This window comes from Dipodomys ordii, unplaced genomic scaffold (assembly GCF_000151885.1).
Source record: "Dipodomys ordii isolate 6190 unplaced genomic scaffold, Dord_2.0 Scaffold61, whole genome shotgun sequence".
Taxonomy (NCBI): Eukaryota; Metazoa; Chordata; class Mammalia; order Rodentia; family Heteromyidae; genus Dipodomys; species Dipodomys ordii.
In genome coordinates this window covers 8,157,080-8,165,659 of record NW_012267277.1, presented here as the reverse complement: position 1 = coordinate 8,165,659, position 8,580 = coordinate 8,157,080, and positions in this window count along the sequence as shown.

Genomic DNA, 8,580 nt, shown 5'->3' with positions numbered 1-8,580 from the left:
CCCCAAATCTCATGGGGAGTGACGGATAGAGATGGAGCCTGAACTCAGGCCTGACGTGGTTCTGAGGCACAGGCAAGAGCACCCTGGCCTCCACTGACCTCTGGCTGTGTCCCTAAGGACCAGGCTGCTGGGCTAAGGGGAGTGGGGCTCAGAGATGCTCTACTTGGCTGGGGGAAGCTGAGAGCACTGGCATGTTCTGCTCCTGACAGAGAGTCGGCCATCTGGGAGGCAATGCAGCGGATGTTTCCTAGGAGAGCTGTGCAGCTCTGCACTGAGAATGGGATGACTGTGGTTTCCTTGTCACATGGGTTTTCTAGACACTTCTTTGTCACTCCCTGGTCCTGTGATCTTGGGTAGTACAGTTTGTCTCTGACCCTCACGTCCCACAGGCTACAGCACAGTGACAGAGAACAGGACAGCAGCCCAGCTCCAGCCGCTGGGTTGGTGTACTTTGGGTGCATTCCAGTTTTAATCTCTGAGGCCAGGTCTCCTCACTGGGCCTCCTGAATCACAGGGAGGGTCAGAGGAGCACACTACCAGAGCCTGGCAGCCCAGGAGTCCACAATAATTAAATAATTCCCATGGTTCAAAGGAAATGACCATGTCTGCCTGTAGCCTCGGCTTAGAGTAAGGGTCTGTAACCCCATGCACCTCCATGGACCTGGTCTCCATTTTCTCCTCATACCTTGTGGTTCCATGGAGACAACAAGTGAAGGGAACACAGGACTGGAAGTCAGACTTGGGGTTTGGCCCCAGCCTTGCCACATAATTTACTCACTATGTGAGGCCTCAGCCTTGTAACCCATGAATGGGTACAGGGAGATCCCCTGGGGGCTCTTGGTGAGATGTGTGGGATCTCATGCCCAGGGCACACAGCCAGGGGAGGACACGGAGGCTGGCTGAGTGGATCAATGCCCACCTGCGTGTGGTCTCTCTTTCTCTCTCTCTCTCCTTCCCTCCTCTCTCCCTCCCTTCTTCTTCCTCTCCTTCCCTCCCCTCCCTCCTCTTTCTCTGGACCCTCAGCCCCCAGTCCCTCCATGTCAGGCTGTGGGAAGAAGCCGCCTATGACCAGAGCCTGCCCAACTTCAGCCACATCCAGATGAAGGTCATGGGTTACAGCGAGGACCCCCGCCCGCTGCTGACCCCTGAGCTGAAGTTGGGAGTCAGAGGGAGAGGAGAATGTGGCTCTCATGATGCTCAGAGCTGAATGGAGGCTGCCATGGTTGTCCACAAGAGTTTGGACAAGAATGAACAAGAAGGAACCCGAGCTCAGGGCAGGCAAGTATGCAAAGGAAGGAGGAGCTGTGGGGTCACTGAGGATGGGGGAAACATGGGAGTAAGGGACAGACAGCAGGGGATGTGGGACAGGCAGCCAGCAGCAAAACCAGCTCTTTGCTGTGTCAACTTGGCAATTCTCTTACTCTTTGGAGCCTCATTTTCCCTAATGGAATAGTCATTCCCACGTACCCAGGGGTGTTGTGAAGCTTGGAGTAATACATGTCTGATGCCTGGCACACAGTAGGTCCTTGCTTTCTCTGGATGTTTGTCATGAGTGCTGAGGACAAGGAAGCAGAGGACGTGAGTCCACTGCTGTCAACCTCCCAGTGACCACAGGCCAGGCTGTCCTCCTGCACGCCTGTGTCTGCTTGCTTGTGACTGAGCTCCTGACAAATCCACTTGTTTACTCATTCCACTGTTAGAACCTGGCACAAGCTCCCTTCTAGGCCTGCCTGGCCTCCAGACTCTGCAGCTCTAGTCTAGTAGTTAGAGTGAAGGAGATAACAGAGGGACCCTTGAGGTGAAGGCTGTGAGGAGAAGGGGTTGGCTGGAGATATGGATGACAGGAGGTATCGTCTGCACAGCAATCTAACAGTCCTGTTTCTTGAGCATTTGCAACATGCTGGGCATTGTGCAGTGTGCTTTGCACGTGGTTTATTAGCTTTGAGACTCAGAAACAGGCTCAGCAGTGTGTACTCATTTCTCCTCACCTTCCAGGGAAGGATTCAGAGGCTCAGAGAGGTGAGCTTTCTCTCCTCAGGCCTTGCAGCTGGTGACTGTGATCAGGTGATCTGACCAGGCAATCTGACTCAGGGTGACTCTTGACCTGCTACTTTTTGCCCCTGCAGCCTGCTGGCCTATTCCTTAGCCACTGCACCCTTCCCTTCCTTCTAAGATTAGCTGGACGTGGGCTCCAGGGAAGGCAGCAGCCCTAACTCATCTCCATCTGACAAGGAGGAGCCGTGCCCTAGGCCACAAAAGTTCCAGCCCCCACATGGGCCCACTGGACCCCTTCCAGACTCTGCCCCAATCGATGACACCCCCACATTGGATGACATAGCCTCAGAGAAGCAGGCCAGGCTGAAGCCCAACAACAAAGCTGGCAGCCATCTCTGAGGACAAAGAAGGATGCTGTAGTTCCAGGCCTCTGATAGCCCGAGGAGGAAGAATAAGACTTATACCATGGGTTGCCAGACAGCCCCAAGAACAGATGGCTGGGCTTTGAGCCTGACACACATTCCAGATATAGAGTATGATCCCTTACGTGTGTCTATTACAGAAGTGACTAAGCAAAGAATGAGAAAGATTAGCCGGGATGGCGGGATTCTCCTTCAAGTACCCCATGTAAAAAGTATTACAGGTACATCATGATCACAAAATAACAGTTTGCATTCAGAAAATGGTAGTAATTCTATTTTACAGAAATAAATATAATGATAGGTCCCCAGAAAGCAGTTTATTTCTGGGCTCCTGTGAAGCCATGGAGACCAGAGTCAAGCACCCAGTGTGGCAAGGGCCCTTGTGGATTCTGCTCTTCTCAGGAGTTTTGAGGAAAAGTCCTTACTTGGCTTATTTGTTCCTCCTCCCCCACCCCTGTTTACCTTGCTCGCTGAGGCCACCTAGTGTCTGTGATTCATGCTGTGGCTGTTGTGCTCACTTTAATTTTGGACAGGCTTAGAGGTGAACAGGAAAAGGGGAGTGGAGGCCCTGGCTCCATCTTCTCCCCACAAGCTCCTACAAAGAGCTTCCAGGATCAAGAGAGGGGAGGAGAGGAACAGGTAGAGGCCCTCAAACTATGTTAGGCTTAGAGATGTCCATGCATGAGTGTGAATGAGTATGTAAATGCAGAAAGCCAGTCAAGACCCTGGTCCGTTCAGAAGCTTCCAGAATCCCCTTACCCCTGCCTTATCTTGTCCTGGCCTCAAACATTAAAATCGTCCCTGCATGCCCCACCCTAGCATTGCTAAGTGGATCCATCCTGCTGTGCTCTGTGGATGTGCTGCCTGTTACAGCTGGACCACAATGTTGAGCTGCCTCCTCCAGGAAGGCTGCTGGGATGCACTGCCCTCTGACTGGGCTCCCCCCACACCTAACCTGCCTTTGCTGTGTGCTTTGCCTCTCTTACCACCATGCTCTAACCACCTCCCTGTGGGCTTTGGTGGGAAGGCTGGAGCAGATGCTGCCCAGGCTGAGGTGGGCCCTGCCCTGCCTGCCTGTAAGGCTGCAGGCTGTAGGGCCTCTCTCTGGCCACTGGGTGCCCTCTGCTGGTTCAGCTGGGCACTGCCACTGCTTCCCCCAGAGTGTCCAGAACTTCATGGGGAGAAAGAAGCTCTTAGCCTGTGCCTCTGTCCCTCCTCCCTTCCTGACAGCTCCTCTGTGCTCTAGCCCTCCTGATCCTTGACTAGCAGCCCCATCCTCAGCAGCCTCTCTCCACATGCCCTTCTGACAGAAGTGCAGGCAGCTTTTCCTATTTGCCAGCCCTTATTGCACCTGGGCACTGAGCCGCAGTGTCCTTCTCCAGCCTCTTCCAGCTCCATTGGCCCAAGGAGGAGCCTGGGACTTCTGTGGACAAAATACAACCTTTATCCCCTACCTCTTGGGGCTCCCAAGAAACAGTTGGAAAAATCCAATTCTACTTTTCCTCTAGCCTCATGTTTCTGGCCCTCAATTTCTCCTTCTGTTAAACAGGGAGATAACCCTAGATCAGTGTGCCACTCAAGTTGACTTCAGAGGAGCAGAAATGTGTGACAGAGGTGCCAATGAATATGGAGAGGGGAGGGGACTGCCTGACCCCTGTTCATCCCATGCCAGAACTGCTGAACGCAGACATGGAGACTCCCTCCTGTTCAGCCTCATCTGACTGCACAGGAGAACGTTGCTATACATATGTGCCGGCATGTGGGGATCTTTAGCTTTATGAACCTCTCCTAAGGGTCCACTATAATTGAGGGCTTGAAGATTGAGGTGGTTCAGTTAGAAGGAGGTGGATTTTTGGAGGACAGAGCCTATGGGAGGCCCTTTGGACACTGGGAATGTACCCCTGGAAAGGACTGTGGGACTCTCTTCTATGCTCCTCTTTACCCCTCGTCTTTCCGCCTCTTGCAAACGCTTCCTCTTCCTCCTCCTCCTCTTCCTCTTCCTCTCCTCTCTCTCTCTCTCTCTCTCTCTGTCTGTCTCTCTGTCTCTGTCTCTGTCTCTGTCTGTCTGTCTGTCTGTCTGTCTGTCTGTCTGTCTGTCTGTCTGTCTCTGCCCCCATGGAAACTGTGAGCCTTTTGTTCTTCCTCACAGCCACTGCCACTGCTATCTTTGTTGAGGAAGCTGCCCAAAGGGGAGTTACAGACACACTTCAGTTGCCAACAGGCCACAGGAAAGAGAACTTCCACCTGATGCTCTTAGGCAACAATTGAACACAGCTGTTCTTTTTGTGACAAAAAGGTGGTGCTTCATGGAAAGGAGCAAAGGAGTGCACCTCCCTCCTCTACATGTCACTGAGGACCCTGCTGGTCCATGGCTGGTCCAGTGCTGGTCCTGTGGTTCTTCAGAGGCTCTGCAAACAGGTGGGAAGGGCAGCAGCTGTGAACCCCCAAGGTCCCAGCTCAGCACTGAGAATCTTCTGCTATCTGCCAAACATGCTCAAGCCACTGGAGAGAGCCCCCATGGGCTGGGCTGCCGGTCCCCCCTTTCACCCTTCTGCCTGGTGCTTTCTGGATGCTTGTCCCTTTGGGTTCTTAGCCATGTGCTAAGAAATCTTTACAAACTCAGTTGTTTGCAACACTGGGATGTGATTGCATCTCTGTGTCATCTTAACCCAGGCTATCTCTCTTTGTGGAGGCCTAGGTGGGGTTGGGATGCAGGGCCCAGAAGGAAGAGGGGGAGGCCAGAGAGGGATCCAGGCTAAGTTTAGAGTGCTGGGAGGAGATGGGTGGGAAGTGAGGACTCCTCCATGACACTGAGTGGAGTCACTCACAGTCACAGTCCAGGGGAACCCTGAGGGGACGGTGACAACTCAAGGTGAGAGACAGAGACCTGAGGGTAGGACTCGTGTCCAGTTCCATTAGGATTTGGGACTTTTTTGGATACCCGCCCACTTGCTTCTTGGGCAAGGGCCATCTGACAGAGTGTGGAGGGCAGGATGAGACTGAAACCGGATGCTCCAGGCCTGCGGATGTGTGTGGAAGGGGGTGGGCTCCACTAGTATTTAATCAGATGGGACCGTCCTGGGCTCCAGGTGTACAGCCCTCGGCACCTAGGTCTCTTTCCCCCGACTTGGAGACACTGGGCTGCAGGCGGGCCCCACACCCTGAGCCAGACAGCCCGGCTGCCCTGCGTGGCCATGTGCTTGTCCCTTCACGGGTCCTGGATCTGGGCGTCAGTGCCAGGTGCACATCTCTCCTCTTACCCGATGGGCACCGATGGCTCTGGGAGGCTGCGGTGGCTGCTGCGGGCCCTGCCGCTGCTCCTGCTGCTGCTGCTGAGCCCTGCGAGGTCGAGAGCCCACGAGCCGCTGGACAGAGACAGGGAGAGCTTGGGGCTCACCCCACCATTGGAGGACCACCGTGAGCCCACACCCATCATATACCGGAGCTCTGAGGTGCGGGGAAGGGGGGGGTAGTGAGGAGCCTCGTGGATGTCATTTCTTTTCTGTCCTCAGTTTCCCCAGTGTAAGGGAAAATCTAAAGTGAAGATCCCAGAGAGCCTTTTGCTCATTTGGCCTCTTGTTTAGCGCGGTGTGGGAACTGTAGGCACCAGATGGGGAGATCGGTTAGCAGAATCTGCCAGGACTGGCAGCAGTGCATGGCTGCACCTGGAGGCAGAGGGTCGGGGGAGCGGTGGGGTGGGGGCTAGGGCTTGTAGTGCACTCAGACCGCCTGCCTGAGATCTGGCTGCGGTCCCAAGGTGGCCGGGGTGGGCGCCAGCAGCAGGCATGGTGTAAGCAGGTACTGGTGATGTGTCTGGCTGCTCAGAGGGGATGAAGGGGGGAAGGAGACTGGTTGATCACAGCTTGCAAGGCCCCAGAGAGATGGCTGTCACAGTCAGGCAGCTGCTGTCTCTTCCTAGCCACACCTGACTTGCTCGGCCTCTGGGATGGGTGGAGAGACCCAAGGGGCCTGTGCTGGGCCACAGGCTGCCAGGCCCTTGATCTGCTTCAAAGCACTTTTGCCTTATTCCCTGGGTCTTTTTCCACCTTTCCAGGGATCTTGTGGGGCTGTGGTGCGGATAATAAGCCATGAGCTCAGCGTGGTGCACTCCAGTCATCCCAGTGTTAGGAAGGCTGAGGCAGGACGACTGTGAGTTTGAGGCCAGCCTGGCTTCAAAGCAAGACTGTGTCTCAAAAAATTAATTAAAATAAGTAGATAGATCATAAAGAGGGCATTTCCAGTCATCACTGCCCATCTTCTGTTGCCCTCTCCCCCATATCTACTGTACAAGGCTGAGTGTCCTATCCTAAAAGGTGCACGAGCAGAGGCTGGACAGCCACCGGGACCAGGTAGCAGAGGGTGTTCATCCCTGGTGGGAGTTTGTTCCAGGAAGTTCCTCAGGTCCACATGGTCATCCCATGAGCATTTTGGTGGAGTCAGATTTAGAATGCATGTGTGAAGTGTGTTGGGATTGGAACTGAGTGCATCGCCCTTGCTAGGCAGCATCCACCACTTGAGCATCCCTCCAGCCCCTTGGTGCTCTCAATGTCTTATTAGTACACATGAGTTGTCTAAAGGGGTTTCATTGTGGTATTTACATACATGCATACAATGTGCTTGGATCCAATCTACTGCCTCAATCTTGTTCTGGCTATTTTTCCCTTAAGGTCAATGGAGCTGGGATGGTAGGTGCCCACTACCATGTCTAGCTATTGGCTGAGATGGGCCCATTAGGAGCTGTTGGACTGGGACAGGGTAGAGCAGGTACCATATGGACGGTACACAGCAGTCCCTTCACTCATAGAGCGGCCCAGAATGAAGACTTCTTTGTGTTTTACAAGTGGAAAATCTTTTTCAACCTATCCTTCCATTACAGTAAGGAGAAACCACGGCCCACAGAGCCTCTTCTCTCCCTGTGGAAGCGGCCTTGCTCTGATTCCCTGGACTTGGTGTGATGTGGGTAGTGCAGTCTCTGGAATACAGAGACTCTGAGGCACAGGATGGTTAAGTGGCTTGCTCCTGGCCAATAACTGTTGGGCGTGGTAGGGCTCAGATCCATATTTTCCTGGCTCTGAAGTGTGCGAGGCTTCTTGGGCTGCTTCTGGTGGGGAAAAATGGAGATGTGTTAGACTGGGAAGGAGGTTGGGACACTGGGTTGACTAGGAGTGATGGCTTTTAGACAAAGCTGCAGGGGTGACCAGATCTGTCTAGGGCTTGGAGAGCACATCTGTGTGCTCCCCCAGGGGCCTGTTGCTGAGGGTGACATACAGTTTCCCTAGGAAATGGATGCCTTGTTTACAAGTGTGTGGATCTGTTTGTGGGTGATGTCAGTGGGGCTTTGTGTGTGTTGTGGGGAGGTTTAAGCCTCACCGAGTCAGCTGGTATCTGTAGTCTCTCTATGTCCTGGATCTCCTCGCCTCTAAGTTGATCTGTAGACAGGGACGGGGTCTTTCTTTTGATGTCCTCATGCTCCTTTTCCTCCCTTGGGGCCAGATTGACTGGAAGGTGCCCAACACCTACCTGGTGGTGTTCACAGAATCTGAGAGGCAGCAGATGGAGAGTATTGTCCACTACCTTCAGAGCAAGGCTGCCAGCCGGGGCTTCATGTTCGAAGTGCTGCACGTCTTCAAAGACCCCTTTCCTGGCATCCTGATGAAATCTGACAAAGTGAGCGCACTGGATATGGTGAGTCCCTGCTCAGGCATGTACTTCCCTCTGCTGGGGAAAGGCCTGCACTCACCCTCTGGTGGACACTCAGGAGACTGCAGACACTTATTGAGTACTGGTGTGTCTCTAGTTCAGTGATGCAGGTGATGCCAGCCTCCTCAGGCTGCTTCTTTGTTAACCTGGCCAATTACCCTAATAGTACTTTGTCCATTCACCCTCATCAAAGCAGGAGGGATCTCAGTGAAGAGGGACCACATGGCCTCAGAAGGTAGAGCTGGACCCCCAGCTTCTGGCTCACCTGGCCATTGTCTTTGTGTTGGTGCATAGCAAATTATGCCCGCAGCTAAGGTGAGAGAAAGGTCAGGGAGAGCCCAGGAGGGTGTGCAAGTGGGGTATGCTCTAGAGCAGGGAGAGGGATGAACACACACACACACACACACACACACACACACACACACACACACACACTATGTCCTCAATTCCTGCTGGTGTCTCT